This window comes from Mandrillus leucophaeus, unplaced genomic scaffold (assembly GCF_000951045.1).
Source record: "Mandrillus leucophaeus isolate KB7577 unplaced genomic scaffold, Mleu.le_1.0 Scaffold1705, whole genome shotgun sequence".
NCBI lineage: Eukaryota > Metazoa > Chordata > Mammalia > Primates > Cercopithecidae > Mandrillus > Mandrillus leucophaeus.
The window spans coordinates 585-15,285 of NW_012101705.1; positions in this window are offsets into that span (position 1 = coordinate 585).

The following is a 14,701-nucleotide window of genomic DNA, read 5'->3' on the forward strand; positions in this document are numbered from 1 at the left end:
CTGTAGGGCACACAGGCGGAGTGTGCCAGGTTGTGTGAGAATGTGGAAGTGTGTGGGGACATCTGAGGGAAGCGGGTAGGATGGGGGACGTTTCAGACAGATGGAAGTGATGTGCATAAACTTGAATTGAGGAGAGAACATGGCTCATTTGAGGCAATGAAAAAATATCCATGTAGTTGAATTACAAGGTATGCATTAAGGGAGTGCAGAGCGATGTGGCTGGAGAGGCAGTTACATGCATAGCTTGATCCAAAGACAAGGAGGACCCACTGAAGTGTTTCCAGCAGAGAAATGACTCGATCCAATGCGTGTTTCAGAAAGTCCACTCTGCTGCAGTGAGGAGAATGGACTGAACTCCACCTCACCCCTCCAGGTCAACAAAAACTTCAAGCACTGCAGAGTCCAGGCTCCTGTGGCCACTATAGCAACGAGAAATACTGCAGTGCATCTGGGGCAGATTCCGAAGGCAGCAGCACTGAAAAGCATCCAGGCTCAGCCACTGTGTGGATTGCCACGGAGGCTGGGCCAGTGCGGGGCATTCAGAAAGCTGACCCCCGCCACAGAGAAGAAAGTGGTGTCAAGCTTCTGTCTCCTGCTGGGAGGCCCCACTCTCTGGCTCTCCCCACTTCCTTAGGCTGCTGGGTTATTGAGCCAGTTTACATAAAAGCCCCTCGCTGCACCAGGAGGAAAAACTAGCTGCAGCCAGGTTGAGAGTGAGGAGATACAAAGAGTACCCAACTCCCTTGTCTATGGGCAGGCAGTTCCTCTGCTCAGAATGAATAAAATGGAAAAAAACAACATGGCACCTATTAAAAGATTCTACAACATAAAACATGGAGAATGTAATGCTTAAGATATTGATGAAAAGCACACTGGGAAAATTATTCACTTCCAGGAGCTAATACATTTAGAAAGAACTAGCTCTATACTCTCAAGACATTTAGAAGTATATAGGTTTTATAAAGAAATAAGAAATAATATAGGGCATAAGACTTTGAGGAAAGGAGGGAGAGCTAAGAGCCAGAGGACCTAGATGAGATGAGTAAATATTAAAGAAAAGAAGAATGCAATTTAAGCAAAAAATCAGGATTTGAAGCTATAAAAATTGACAATGCAAAAAAAAAAAAAAAAAGCAAGAAATGAAAAGCTAAGAAGCTCTTGTAAATACAACGGGAAAAATAAACAGGTTAAAATATTGAGAGAGAACATTTGGGCTGTGGGGAAGAATGAGTGAAGACTCAATGAAAAGGTAGTAGCTGTTCCTGAAGGCATGAAAACACACCGTGAATGCACTCTTTTCTAGGTTGAGGATAGATCTAAGTTGGTAAATCCAGTACTAGGAGAAAAAATGATAAAAGACAATATACTTAGACAAATATTAGTTGAAAGTTGAATACTTTTTTTTAACGAGAGAGAGAAAGTGGGGAAGCCAGGGTACCTACCAAGAAAGAAAAGACCCCAGTCTGACATTGGGCGTCCCCATAATATTCTCCACCTGAAGTTAAGGAATTGTCTAGGAGCTTCATGGGATTAATTTCTCACCCAAGAATTCAGTGCCTGGGAAGAAATGGAATCTTTTCTTCTTTAGGTCTTTCATGGCATCTACAACAGTATATTAGATGAAATTGTAGTTCAAAAATTCTTTTTTATTGAAGCTACTTGCGACCATTCTGTGGGAATGTGAAAAGCTACGAAGTGAAACTGGATCTTGCCTGGAATGTAGCCAAAGCGGGCCATTATGCATATGCCATTTGTGTATGAAAGCAACTAGATCAAAAGAGATTTTTTAAATATCCAAGAGCTCTGAAAATATGCCAACAAGTGCCCTTCCTGGAAAACAAAAATTACTCAAAGGTATGGTCATTTGATGGAAAAACAATGATCAAAGAACTTAGGAATGAAAAAGTTGTCACATAAATGTAATGATGGTTAAGACAAACCAAATACATACTGAACTAAATCCAAACGATTATAAATTGAGTTATAAAACATTATGAATATCAAAAATAATTTTAAAAGGCCGGGCACGGTGGCTAATGCCTGTAATCCCAGCACTTTGGGCAGCCGAGGTGGGCAGATCACAAGGTCAGGAGATTGAGACCATCCTGGCTAACACAGTGAAACCCTGTCTATACTAAAAATACAAAAATTAGCTGGGCATGGTGGCACGCGCCTGTAATCCCAGCTACTCAGGAGGCTGAGGCAGGAGAATTGCTTGAACCCAGGAGGTGGAGGTTGCAGTGAGCTGAGATGGCACCACTGCACTCCAGCCTGGGTGGCAGAGCAAGACTCCATCTTAAAAAAAAAAAAATTAAAAAAGATGTATGAGATTTTCAAACTCAATCATAATAGTAATACTATAAAATAAATGTTTAAATTCCATATATATAAACAAAATACGGGGGAGTGAAGCAAAAACAGAGAAGGAGAAATAAGCCTATGCTAGTTTTGCATTTTACATAGAAGGGAATCAATACATATACTTTCATTTTTTACTCAAATAGAGAAATTAATTCAAGTTCAAACTTTTCTAAACATATCTTCTTTAAAAATAAAAAACACATGACATAGTACAATTTAAATGATCACAACGTGGTCTCTTGTTCTTGTGAACCAATTTTCTCTTCCTAGAATGACAAGCACGTGGCTTACGTTCTCGCTCTTTCCTCTCCTGTCTCTCATGAAATTCAACATCTGGGTTGAGGACCAGTAAGGTCATCTGAGTCAGGAGTTTTGCTTTTCTCAACCTTACAGTCCTCCGCATCCACTCCATATCACAGGCACACTCACATTCTGCACTCCGTTACAAGACACTCATTGTTCTCCTCAAAGATCTCAAACTTGGTACTTCCACTCTCTGACTATAACTTTCACATCTTCTTCCTTTCCCATTCCCAACAGACATCTTACCTAATGTGTTCCCCACTAAAACCTGTAACAGTAAACCCCTCCCAATAATCCACTTCATTAGCCAACGCCCTTTGAGCTGCCTTAGCTCTTAGTGTAGCTGAGCTCTATGGTCAATGAGATGAATAAAGTTTCTACCTCCTATAGCCCTGCCTTGTCTCTCTCTTTCTCGCTCTGTTCTTTTTCAGTTGTGCAAAATTTCACATAGTGATCTAAACCCATTTTGCCTCTTCCTCCTTCCCCAAGCCTACTTTTGTCTTTAACTTTCTGTAATCCAACTTCTTTATCTCCTTTGTATTAAAATTGCATTTCAGAAGATTTCTAATGACTCAAAAATTCTGATGAACATTTTGCAGTTATCACTAGTATTTGAGTCTCCTGGCTGTGACTTACTAATAACCATGGTTTGTTAAAATCAGTCTTGGGAATGTCAAAATAAGTAAGAGCAGTTTCCTGCCTTCCAGAGGCTGATAGTCTCTTAGGCAAGCTGAGCACATAACCCAGTAAGAGTAGTAAAATATTACAGGAACTGCCACCGAGGCGTTTAGAGTTGAGTTCAGGGCAAGCTTCTAAGGCTGCACCCTTTGACTCAATGATGCTATCATGGCTGAGCTCTCTTCTCACCTCTCAAACCTCCCCTTTTCTCACTTTCCTTCTTTGGATCCCCTTCCTCATCCAGTTTTCTGAAGGGTGGATGTTTCTCATACTTCGGGTCCAAATCCTCTGTTCTTATCACTCCACCCAATTTCCCTCACAGACTTGACACATTCCATGGTAACCAAAAAAAGATTCAAAATCTTAGCCTCTCAGATTTTGTATTCTGAGCTCCTGGGTATTACTGCTCCACGTTTTTCAATTGGAAAACTCATGTTCAACTTACAATCATCTCTACCCTATTTCTCTATCTCTGTCAATAGTTCCCGCAGTCTCCCATTACTCAGACTTAAAACAGAAGTTCACTCCTTTCAATCACCTTCCTTACCCCAGCAAGTACTTAGATGCTTCCCAGTTCCTACCATTGCTTCTTTGAAATTCACATTACTATTGTTAACAGTGCTGCAATAAACATACGTGTGCATGTGCCTTTATAGTAGAATGATTTTTAATCCTTTGGGTATACACCCAGTAATGGGATTGCTGGATCAAATGGTATTTCTGGTTCTAGATCCTTGAGGAATCACCACACTGTCCTCCACAATCATTGAACTAATTTACACTCCCACCAACAGTGTAAAAGCTTTCCTATTTCTTCCTCTCCAGCATCTGTTGTTTCCTGACTTTTTAATGAACGCCATTCTAACTGATGTGAGATGGTATCTCATTGTGGTTTTGATTTGCATTTCTTTAATGACCAGTGATGATGAACTTTTTTTCATATGTTTGTTGGCTGCATAAATGCCTTCTTTTGAGAAATATCTGTTCATATCCTCCTCCCACTTTTTGATGGGGTTGTTTGTGTTTTTCTTGTAAATTTGTTTAAGTTCTTTCCAGATTCTGGATATTAGCCCTTTGTCAGAAGGATAGATTGCAAAAATTTTCTCCCATTCTGTAGGTTGCCTGTTGACTCTGATGACAGTTTCTTTTGCTGTGTAGAAGCTCTTTAGTTTAATTAGATCCCATTTGTGTATTTTGGCTTTTGTTGCCATTGCTTTTGGTGTTTTGGTCATGAAGTCTTTCCCCATGCCTATGTCCTGAATGGTATTGCCTAAGTTTTCTTCCAGGGTTTTTATAATTTTAGGGCTTACGTTTAAGTCTTTAATCCATGTGAAGTTAATTTTTGTATAAGGTGTAAGGAAAGGGTCCAGTTTCAGTTTTCTGCATGTGGCTAGACTGTTTTCCCAACACCATTTATTAAATAGGGAATCCTTTCACCATTGCTTGTTTTTGTCAGGTTTGTCAAAGATCAGATGGTCGTAGATGTGTGGCTTTATTTCTGAGGACTCTGTTTTGTTCCATTGGTCTATATGTCTGTTTTGGTACCAGTACCATGCTGTTTTGGTTACTGTAGCCTTGTAGTGTAGTTTGAAGTTCAGGTAGCATGATGCCTCCAGCTTTAAACTGGATAAAGAAAATGTGGCACATATACAACATGGAATACTAGACAGCCATATAAAAGGACGAGTTCATGTCCTTTGCAGGGATGTAGATGAAGCTGGAAACCATCATTCTCAGTAAACTAACACAGGAACAGAAAACCAAACACCACACGTTCTCACTCATAAGTGTGAGCTGAACAATGAGAACACATGGACACAGGGAACATCACACACTGGGACCTGTTGGGGGGGGGGAGGGATAGCATTAGGAAAAATACCTAATGTAGATGACAGGTTGACAGGTTGATAGGTGCAGCAGACCACCATGGGATGTGTATACCTATGTAACAAACCTGTACATTCTACACATGTATCCCTGAACTTAAATATAATAAAAATTTCAAAAAATAGAAATTAACATACACACATATCTTCTACTTCTTAGTGTGACTATGTGTAGACTTTCTTATTTCTCCCTAGTGAATTTAACTACTCTTAAAATAGGAATTAATTTTTTCTTTGTGTCTCTTACAGCCTCTAGCGTAATATACTCTATGTAGTAGTTGTTCAATAAATATCTGTTATTGAACCTACTTACAATCATTCCATGGGGGCTTAAAGAGCCACGAAGTTAAACTGGATCATGCCTGTAACATAGCCAAGGCTACACCCTGAGTCATGGACTGCAGGGCAGGAAAGATCCTGCAGTCTCACCTCCTGCATGTGGGGCTAGACTATCTACTCATCCTTGTTTCTACCAACAGTGCCACTAATCAACTCTGGGACATCTGGGGCAAGGGTGCTTCAGGTTAGCACTGTGGCAGTCTGCCCAACTGATAGGAAACTGAATTTGGGGTGAGGAGGTAGAATTCAGAGAACAGGCTTATTATAGAGTCCTCACAATCAAGTTGACAGCAGAGAAATTGAAATATGAGACCTTTTTCCCATTCCTCCATGCAGAATACAAATGAGAATACCTTTCCAGTCCCAGATTTAAGTAGTTTAGTCTCTCAATCAAAAAGCTCCATCCCTACAGTCTTAAACAAAGTAGAAAAATGGTTGTGAGAAAAGCCTCACTCTAGAGAATAACTCACCCCAGCTAGAGGCTGGACTGAGACAGGAACATCCAGCTCAGAATAAGAGCACCATGAGGAAAGTCTCCATTCCCAGACACGAGGAGCTGATGCGCCACCTCTGGCGAATGTACTTGCAACTCACGCCGAACATTTTTACTGAAATGGGAGCACCGACAGCAATGGAAACCTCCCCCAGTTCTTGAGGCTCATCATGCTCTAAAGGAGAGCTGAGAGAAAGTGTGGTCAGTTTTCTTTGACTCATATCCACCTAACTTCCATTGTTCACTTCTGCTTCATGTCCCAGAGCACTCTTCCAAGCCCACGCTGAAATTACATTTCTGGATTAATAACAAGCACAAGAAAATAAATCACATCTGCCCCAGAAATGAGCCCAAAGTCAAAAGCAGCCACAGAGAGGAATTTGTGAGCTGAGCTAAGGGTCAACTTTAATTCTGGAGGAAATGAACCTTTAAAAAAAATCAGATAACAATCTATGTAGACAAAACATTAATCTACACTGCTCTAATAAGTTTTGGGGTCTTTAAAACCTCTTTCTTTCTTGTGTGGATATCTACCAGAGCAGAAATTCTCTGATAAGATGGCCTGAGGCCAAATACAGTTCAATAAAGTGCTTCATCTCTATCCAACCCTCAGGACTACTTTCATTTCCTAAGGAACATCCAGGTATCCAGGAATATCTCTAGAACATCATCTCACTGGGGCTTATAAACCACCTGCCCTTTCTGTCAGGACATTTCCCTGTGCCATCAGGTTCAAGTAAAAGGCTGCAGCACGGTCACTGCACCATTGCTGCCAGCTTCTATTTTTCATTTTGTTGTTGCTCTCTGTGTGTGTGTGTGTGTGTGTGCATACGTGTGCATGCAAGCATGCGTCCACATGTTTCTATCAGGAATGATCTTTCAGGAGCACATAAGAAGTGCATGTGGGAATCTTATGCTATATCTTGTAGGCTCTGTCTCATCTCTGCTGTCCATTCTCTCCAAATTTTCTGGACTCTGTTGGAGACTACCAACCCTTGCTCCTGCCTTTAGACATCCAGTCTAAATGCCTCTAAGACATCTGGAACACTCTGACAACCCTGTCCTCAAGGAACTCTATCCTCTGGGCTCACAAAATACCTGCGGGTAACTTGGCTGTGCTCTGCTGTGCCAGTTTCCACACTTCCTGCTTTGAGAGGTCCCAGGAGTCAGGACAAGCCCTTCCCCGCTGGAAAGCACTTGGCACCACAGTCCAAGGCTTTAGAATGCAAAGGGCTCCAGGCTCCTCCAAAGCACTGCCCTTGCTCTGTGACATTAGGTATGGCCTGTGGTTGCCAGCACCATCTCTACACAGAGGGCCTCCTGGAGTCCTGGTGACATCGCTGGCCTGGCTGGGACCAGGGTTACCTCCTGTCCTTTCCCTGTGTGTCATATGGACATAATAGTACCCACAGCTCAGTATGCTGTGCCGATTGAAATAACCCAAATACACACTTAGTACAGTATGGTTCCTGGTAAAAGCTCTGCTAATATTAGCTATTAGGATATGTACTGACAAGAAATAATATTTTTTCTTTGTGTAATGCAATATACAGAAGTTGAATAAAACACAGGTATAAATTCTTGCATATGTTAACATGCAAGCACTAGCCAGAACTAAATACTAGCTTCCGGAATCTTCCCACATGCCCCTTTCTCACCACAGCGCCTCTCCTACCTTTAGCAATGACTATTACCTGATTTTCACGATGTTTGGTTCTTTACAATTTTCTGCTTCTCACACCCTCCTAATGGGTCTAGGTTTTAACCTGTAATCATACACGTGTATTCCCTTATGCCTGGGTTTTTTTTTTAACTAAATGTTATGGATTTAATAGTCATCACTGATTCACCCACTTTCATTGCTAACGAAATATACCGTAATCTGTTTATGCATACGCTTGATGATGGGCATCTGGGCTGTTTCCAGTTTGTGGCTGTTAGACACAGTGCGGCTGTGGCCATTCATGTAATGGTGTCCGGGGCATGGGAGCACCAATGTCTCTGGGTTACACACACGGAATGGAATTCCAGGCCCTGTGTTTCACTAATCTAAGCCTTTTTGAGGTTAAGAAAAAATTGGGCTGGGCATAATGGCACACGCCTATAGTCCTAGCTACTCAGGAGGCTAAGGTGGGAAGATTGCTTGAGCCCCGAAGTTCAAGGCTGCAGTGAGCTATGATCACATCATTGCATTCCAGCCTGGAAGACAGAGTGAGACCCTGACTCTTAAAAAAAAAAAAAAAAAAGAAAGAAAGGAAAATGAAAGAATCCCCATAATCAGGGGAAAGGAAAAGGGATGAGAAGCTGTTTTGTAGAAAGAAAGGCAGCTAGGGGATGCTCGACCAGGGTAGGATGTGTGGGCACAGAGTAGGGTCGGGGGCATTCCAGAGAAAGGGTCTGCCCTTCTGGGAATGACTAGAAAACACCTTGATAGCTCGCCCACCCCCCGCCCCCAAACACTCTTCCACATGTGTCTCTCTGGCCCTTTTCTCATGTCCCCACCTCCCCATTCTTGCCATTCTCCTCCTATCTTGTTACGGCTCCTCCTCCACTCTCCCAATTGAATCCCCCCAAAGCACACAGCAGGAGGCCCCGGACCACTGGAAGGTTTGCCCAGTTTGAGAGAAATACGAGGGAATATTTTCCACCAGCAGAAGCAGCATGAATGCATCTTTCTCCGGTCAGGGTCTGTTTTCGAGGAAATCAAGCAAGATTGCTTCACCTGACGCTCTGAGCCTCCACAGCCAACTCCCGAGGCCTGGGCAGTGCAGACCTTAGGCCGCTCCCTGGAATGGTGTGACCAAAAGTCAGGAACCTCTGGATACGCAGGGCACATATTTGCCACAGTCTCCCCGGAACTGAAACCAGCAGAGTTCCAAGGGAAAGCACCATGGCGCACTCTTGTGGCCCCCGTGGGGACTGCAAACAGAGAGCCCTAGGGATCCTCCTGGCCCTAGAAGCAGCGCTAACCTGGAAGACCAACTTATTCTTTAAATCAAATTTTATTGATTTATATTGTAAATTAATATACAGTAGGCACCTGCGCATGTTTTAATTTGTTTTAAAATCAGAGGCAAATAGAAGGAATCAGCAGGTGTAGTGCAAGTCCTTTGTCCTTGGTGACCTCTAGCAAGGAACTTCCCTCCTCCAGGGAGGGGTCCTATCTGGAAGGCCCAGAGTCCAGCCTTGCAGTTCAGCCTCAGTTTATCTTTTCTCTTTTTCATACTGGAGGATTTCGGAGCTCAGGGCAAGAGTTTTCTTGAAGGTCACAGTTGCTACCTGTGTTAGGAGACATGAGGAAGAATTGCCTTACGCATTTTATAAATGACCCGATTTTCTTCCAACCTACATGGATGAGCTGAAGTGAAATAATGGTTTAAGGAAGTCAAGTCACCAAAGAGGCCTCAGTGGGACATGACAGCACTAGGGCAGCTTGTAAGTGAAAAACTCAGCGCCACCACCAGACAACTACTTCCTCAGTCCCATGGGCCCGGAGACCGTCGTGGATGGGAGAGAAGGAGAGATACAGCCTTGAGGGGGAGGTGCGGGATCCCAAGAGTGTGTGAGAAGAAAAAGAAACAGTGAATAAAATGATTGAGAACAAAGGTGTTTTAAATTATGCTGGGAATGAGGAAGCTGTGATTATCTCCCTGTTGAAATAGAGTCCCTTGAGATACCTCTCATCTATCAGGAAGCCTCATAAGACCCCACATCACCGTAGAGCTGTTGACCACAAAAAAGGTTCAGTATGCCAGAGCTCCAAGTGATTTGGCTACCCTCTGAAAATCACATTATGATGATTTATCAGGAGTGCTAATAAAATTAAGCTTATCACTTACCATATATTGAGCAATTATGTACCAAGCTTATTAAGATCCATTGGCGTCCTAGCCTGTAATTGCTCAGTGGGCAAAAGTACATTTTCAGAGTGATGAATTTTCTTTGAGTTACTGGTACAATATGAACTCATTTCTCAATAGGATAAATAGGGGCAGTATAAATAACTCTGTATAAAACTTGTAATAATAAATATAAAAATCACCCACTTTCCAGATAAATATAAAAGTTAATTCATTAAGAACAAAGAGTGCTGCTCAACTCCATTGTTCTGCAGAGAAACAAGAGTCTCTTTATGCACTTCAATAAGCTGTACTTATCTTGACCTCTCAGTCCATGTAATAAAACAGAAAGCTTCAATTTGTAAGTTAAGATTACTGGAGTCCAAAACAAAGATCATAAGACAGCAGTGAAAAATGGCATCATGCTTCTGGAGTTGCAAATGGGCACATACAAAAGAATATATGGTTTGGGAAGGAACTTCGGCAACGTATTTAGTTTAATAAGGACCTAAAGGCCACTGAGTATTTGATCCATAAGCTAACCATGACCCTACACACTGATTATTCTGGTTTGACTTTGGCCAACGGTCACTATTTTTTTAACTTTTATTTTAGGTTAAGGAGTATATGTGCAGGTTTGTTATATAAGCTCATATTCTATACGATATTTCCTCACCCAGGTACTAAACCTAGTATCCAATAGTTATTTTTTCTGCTCCTCTCCCTCCTCCCAACCTCCACCCTCAGGTAAGCCCCAGTGTCTGCTGTTCCCCTCTTTGTGTCTGTGTGCTCACATCATTTAGCTCCCACTTATAAGTGACAACCTGCAGTATTGGTTTAGGTTTACTGTTTCTGAGTTGGTTTACTAAGGATAATGGCCTCCAGCTCCATCCATGTTCCTGCAAAGGACATGACCTCTATTTTAAGAAAGGTCAGGGAATTGCATAAGAGAATATCCACCTGAAATGGAGAAAACACAAAAGATCGGATTGCAAATAAACCTTATGAGAATCATAAACCATACCTAGTATCAAATTTTATTAATTTATATTGTCGTACTTAAGAAGAAAACTGATTATAAGACACACACAAATCAAGCACAAGTGTGAGAGCACCACCATCACTCCCCAAAGAGCCTCCCTTCCATATTAGGAAATGATGTAGCCCAGATGTAACATAAGAACTCTGTAAGTGATGCGCGAGATTGTAACTTACATAAATATGGAGCCATTTTTGGTCATCTCCATTTGATAAAGCTGATAGTCGCATAGATTATGTGACAGTTTCCAAGGAACAAAAGCAAGTAAATCTACAGATTCCGGGTTTGACTACCATGATTACCTACATAGATATGACACATCTTACTAAAAGCATTCCACATGTAAGAAGGTTTCCAATGGTAAGGACCATTGGTGTATTTACCAAGCAGTCTGTCATTATTTGTTTACAATGAAAATTGACTGGGTTACCTTTTTTCCTTTCCCAGGCTATCCTTCAGTAAAGGGAGATCATAGCAACTGAAATAAACAGTCCTTTGTATCTTTTCTCCAAATAATTTTGTGGAGATTTTAGCCAAATCAGCAGGAGTTCAAATTTCCTTGTCTAAGAAAAGGAACAATGATTCCTTCCAGCATTGGCCATTAGTCAGTGCCAGATCTCAGAGAATTAGTTCAGAGTATTATTCTTAGAAATAGCATGATAGCAATCCTATCTGGAATCATTACACACTTAAGAACACCCCTATGGTGTGCAATAATCTGTCTCTAATGCTTTTTATTGTATCCTGGACACACATCATTTTCCCAGTGGTGAAACCAGTTTAGAGGTACTGTATGACTTGGGGATGGGGCCAAGAAATAGCCTGACCAAGCCTGTAATTGAGTTGCACACCAAGTTGGCTTCCATAAGGCTACATGATGTGAAGTTAAATTCCACCCTGAAATACTGTTAGGAATACACATTCCAAATTCAAATGTATAGATATGGTATCTTTGGGATGGGTATCAAAGTTCTAGGCCTGCAATCCCAGCACTTTGGGAGGCCAAGGCAGGCGGATCACGAGGTCAGGAGATCAAGACCATCCTGGCTAACAATACAAAAAATTAGCTGGGCGTGCTGGCGGGCGCCTGCAGTCCCAGCTACCGGGGAGGCTGAGGCAGGAGAATGGCTGAACCCGGGAGGCAGAGCTTGTAGTGAGCCGAGATCACACCACTGCGCTCCATCTTGGGCGACGGAGCGAGACTCCTTCTCAAAAACAAAACAAAACAACAAAGTTCTTGGTACAGGATGTACTCTCAGAAGTTACGTTGCTGGACTTTGTTAAAGGCGACCATCCCCTCACCTACACACTTGGGCATTTCCTGTCCAAAGGCCTCTGAGACATCTAGGACATGCCAGCAATCCTACCTTTGAGAATCTCCACCTTTACAGGCCCCCAAGTGCGTGAAGGTACCTGGGAAGTCGATTCTTCCCTGCCATGGTTAGGCATTGGTGCCAGACTTAGGCCTGGAATCTGGAGATCAGACAAAATAAAAAAAAATTCTGAGGTGGGAAAGAGATTTTGTTATACTAAGCTATATAATTGCATTCTCCCTTTACCCCTCATTCCACTTCACAAATCTAGAAGACATTCCAGTGGGATCTGCACTTTACGTACCCTCATTCAAGCTGAGGACACAATAATTTTAACTACAAACCCAGCCTTTCCAATTTTGTCCATCTCCCCTGTTTTGACTACCATGTGTTTCAGTTGACTATCAAGGGTTTCATTTTTCATTTTCAGAAAGGCTACTGCAGTGAGAGTGGTAAGTAATACATTCCCTGAAGTATGTATTTACTCACAGTGTCAATTTCATTGGGCTAGTGTTCCTTTGGTCACACATAGGAAACCCAACAAATCTTAAAAGTGTGGGGTCTGTGGGCTGGGATAGGGTAATATCAGCTAACACTTAGGATTCTCTCAGAGATCACTGGTTCTTAAATGGATGGAACCCATGGTTGTCAAATTTCTCTATCTTTTCTTTAGGAGATTGTAAGTCTAGATGCCTGCCATTTTCATGTTGACAAAAATGTTTACAAACTGAGAAATACCTTCAATCTGCTTCTAACTCCCAAGACACATGTTTACTGAGTCCCTGATATGTGCAAGTTCCCCTTTGCATCCATCTCAGGAGAAGAACCCATTCCTAGGAACCCAACCTCCATCACCTGAGATCCCTGTTAGCCCCTCTGTACAATCCTTCCCTGCTTTTGGTGCATTTTTGCTCCTAAGGATTCTTCTAGTAGGACTATCCTTGGGCTACTGTAACTATTTTGCACCCAGTCTCCCCAAACGGGACATATATGGGAGTGTATAATCCATATATCCCACTTATCTCTCTTCCCTCGAGGCATTAGCCAATCACTAACAGATGCAGCAGGAAATCTCAGTTTCATGGGCTGGGGAAGGATAACTTCTAAACGTAACTTAACTCCAAGTTCCCCGGCTGCTATCCAGACAAAGCTCCCTCGTGGCACTTTGCTTGACATAACACATACACAGCAATTAACTCAAAATGGATATAGACCTAGTTGTAAGAGCTAAAATATAAAAGTTCAGAAGGAATTCATGGGAGAAAATCTTTGTGAATTTGGGTTAAGCAAAGAGTTCTAAGATAATATACCAGAAGCACAAGCCATAATAGAAACCATTAATAAAATGGACTTTCTTAAAATTAAAAACCTTTCTGCTTCGAAAGAGACCATTACAAAGAAAATAGTCATAGACTGGAGGAAAATGTTTGCTAATCATACATCCTACAAAGGACTTGAATTCACAATATATAAAGAACTCTTTTAACTCAATAAGAAGCAACCTAATTTTAAAAATCAGCAAAAGGGTATAGATGCAATTTTACTAAAGAAGAAATATAAATGGCTAAAAAGCATATAACAGGGTACTCAGTGTCATCAGTCTTTAGGTAGATGCAAATTTAAACCACACTAATATACCGCATACACTCATGAATATGATTATGCTTTAAAAGACAGAGAATACCAAGCCTCGCTGATTATGTGGGAAAACTGGAATCCTCTAGTATTGCCTGTGGGAAGGTCAAAAAATAATCACTTTGGAAACCACTTTGACAGTTTTTAAAAAAGTGAAGCATGTGGTTACCATATGATCCAACAAGTCCACACCTAGAAATCTATCCAAGAAAAATCAAAACATATGTCTACACAAGATTTGTTCTGGAATGTTCACAGCAGCATTATTCACAAGAGTGAAAAACTGGAAGTATCTCAATGTCCATCAGTTGCTAAATGGATAGACAAAATGTAGTGTATTTGTGGAATGGAATTCTATTCAGCAACAAAATCTCATATATGCTACAACATGGATGAACCTCAAAAACATGTTAAGTGAAGGAAGCCTGTTGCAAAATGCTACATATTGTCTTATTCTATTTCTATGAAATGGCCAGAAAGGATACATTTATAGAGGCACAGAGCAGATTAATGATTGCCTGGGGCTGGAGTGGTGGGAGCAGATGAGGGAGGAGAGACTAACTGCAAAGGAGCTGGAGGGAAATTGAAGAGATAAAGAAACTGTTCTAAAACTGGATTCTGGTGATAGTTGCACAACTCTATGAATCTACTAAAATTGTATGAATTTGTCAAAATGCATTCAGCTGTATACTTGAGAGGTGCAATTTTTTTTTTTTTTTTTTTTAAAGTTTTTTTTTTTTTGAGACAGGTCTTTCTCTGTCACCCAGGCTAGAGTGCAGTGGCAATTTAAGATTAGTGTACTTTATATATGTTAC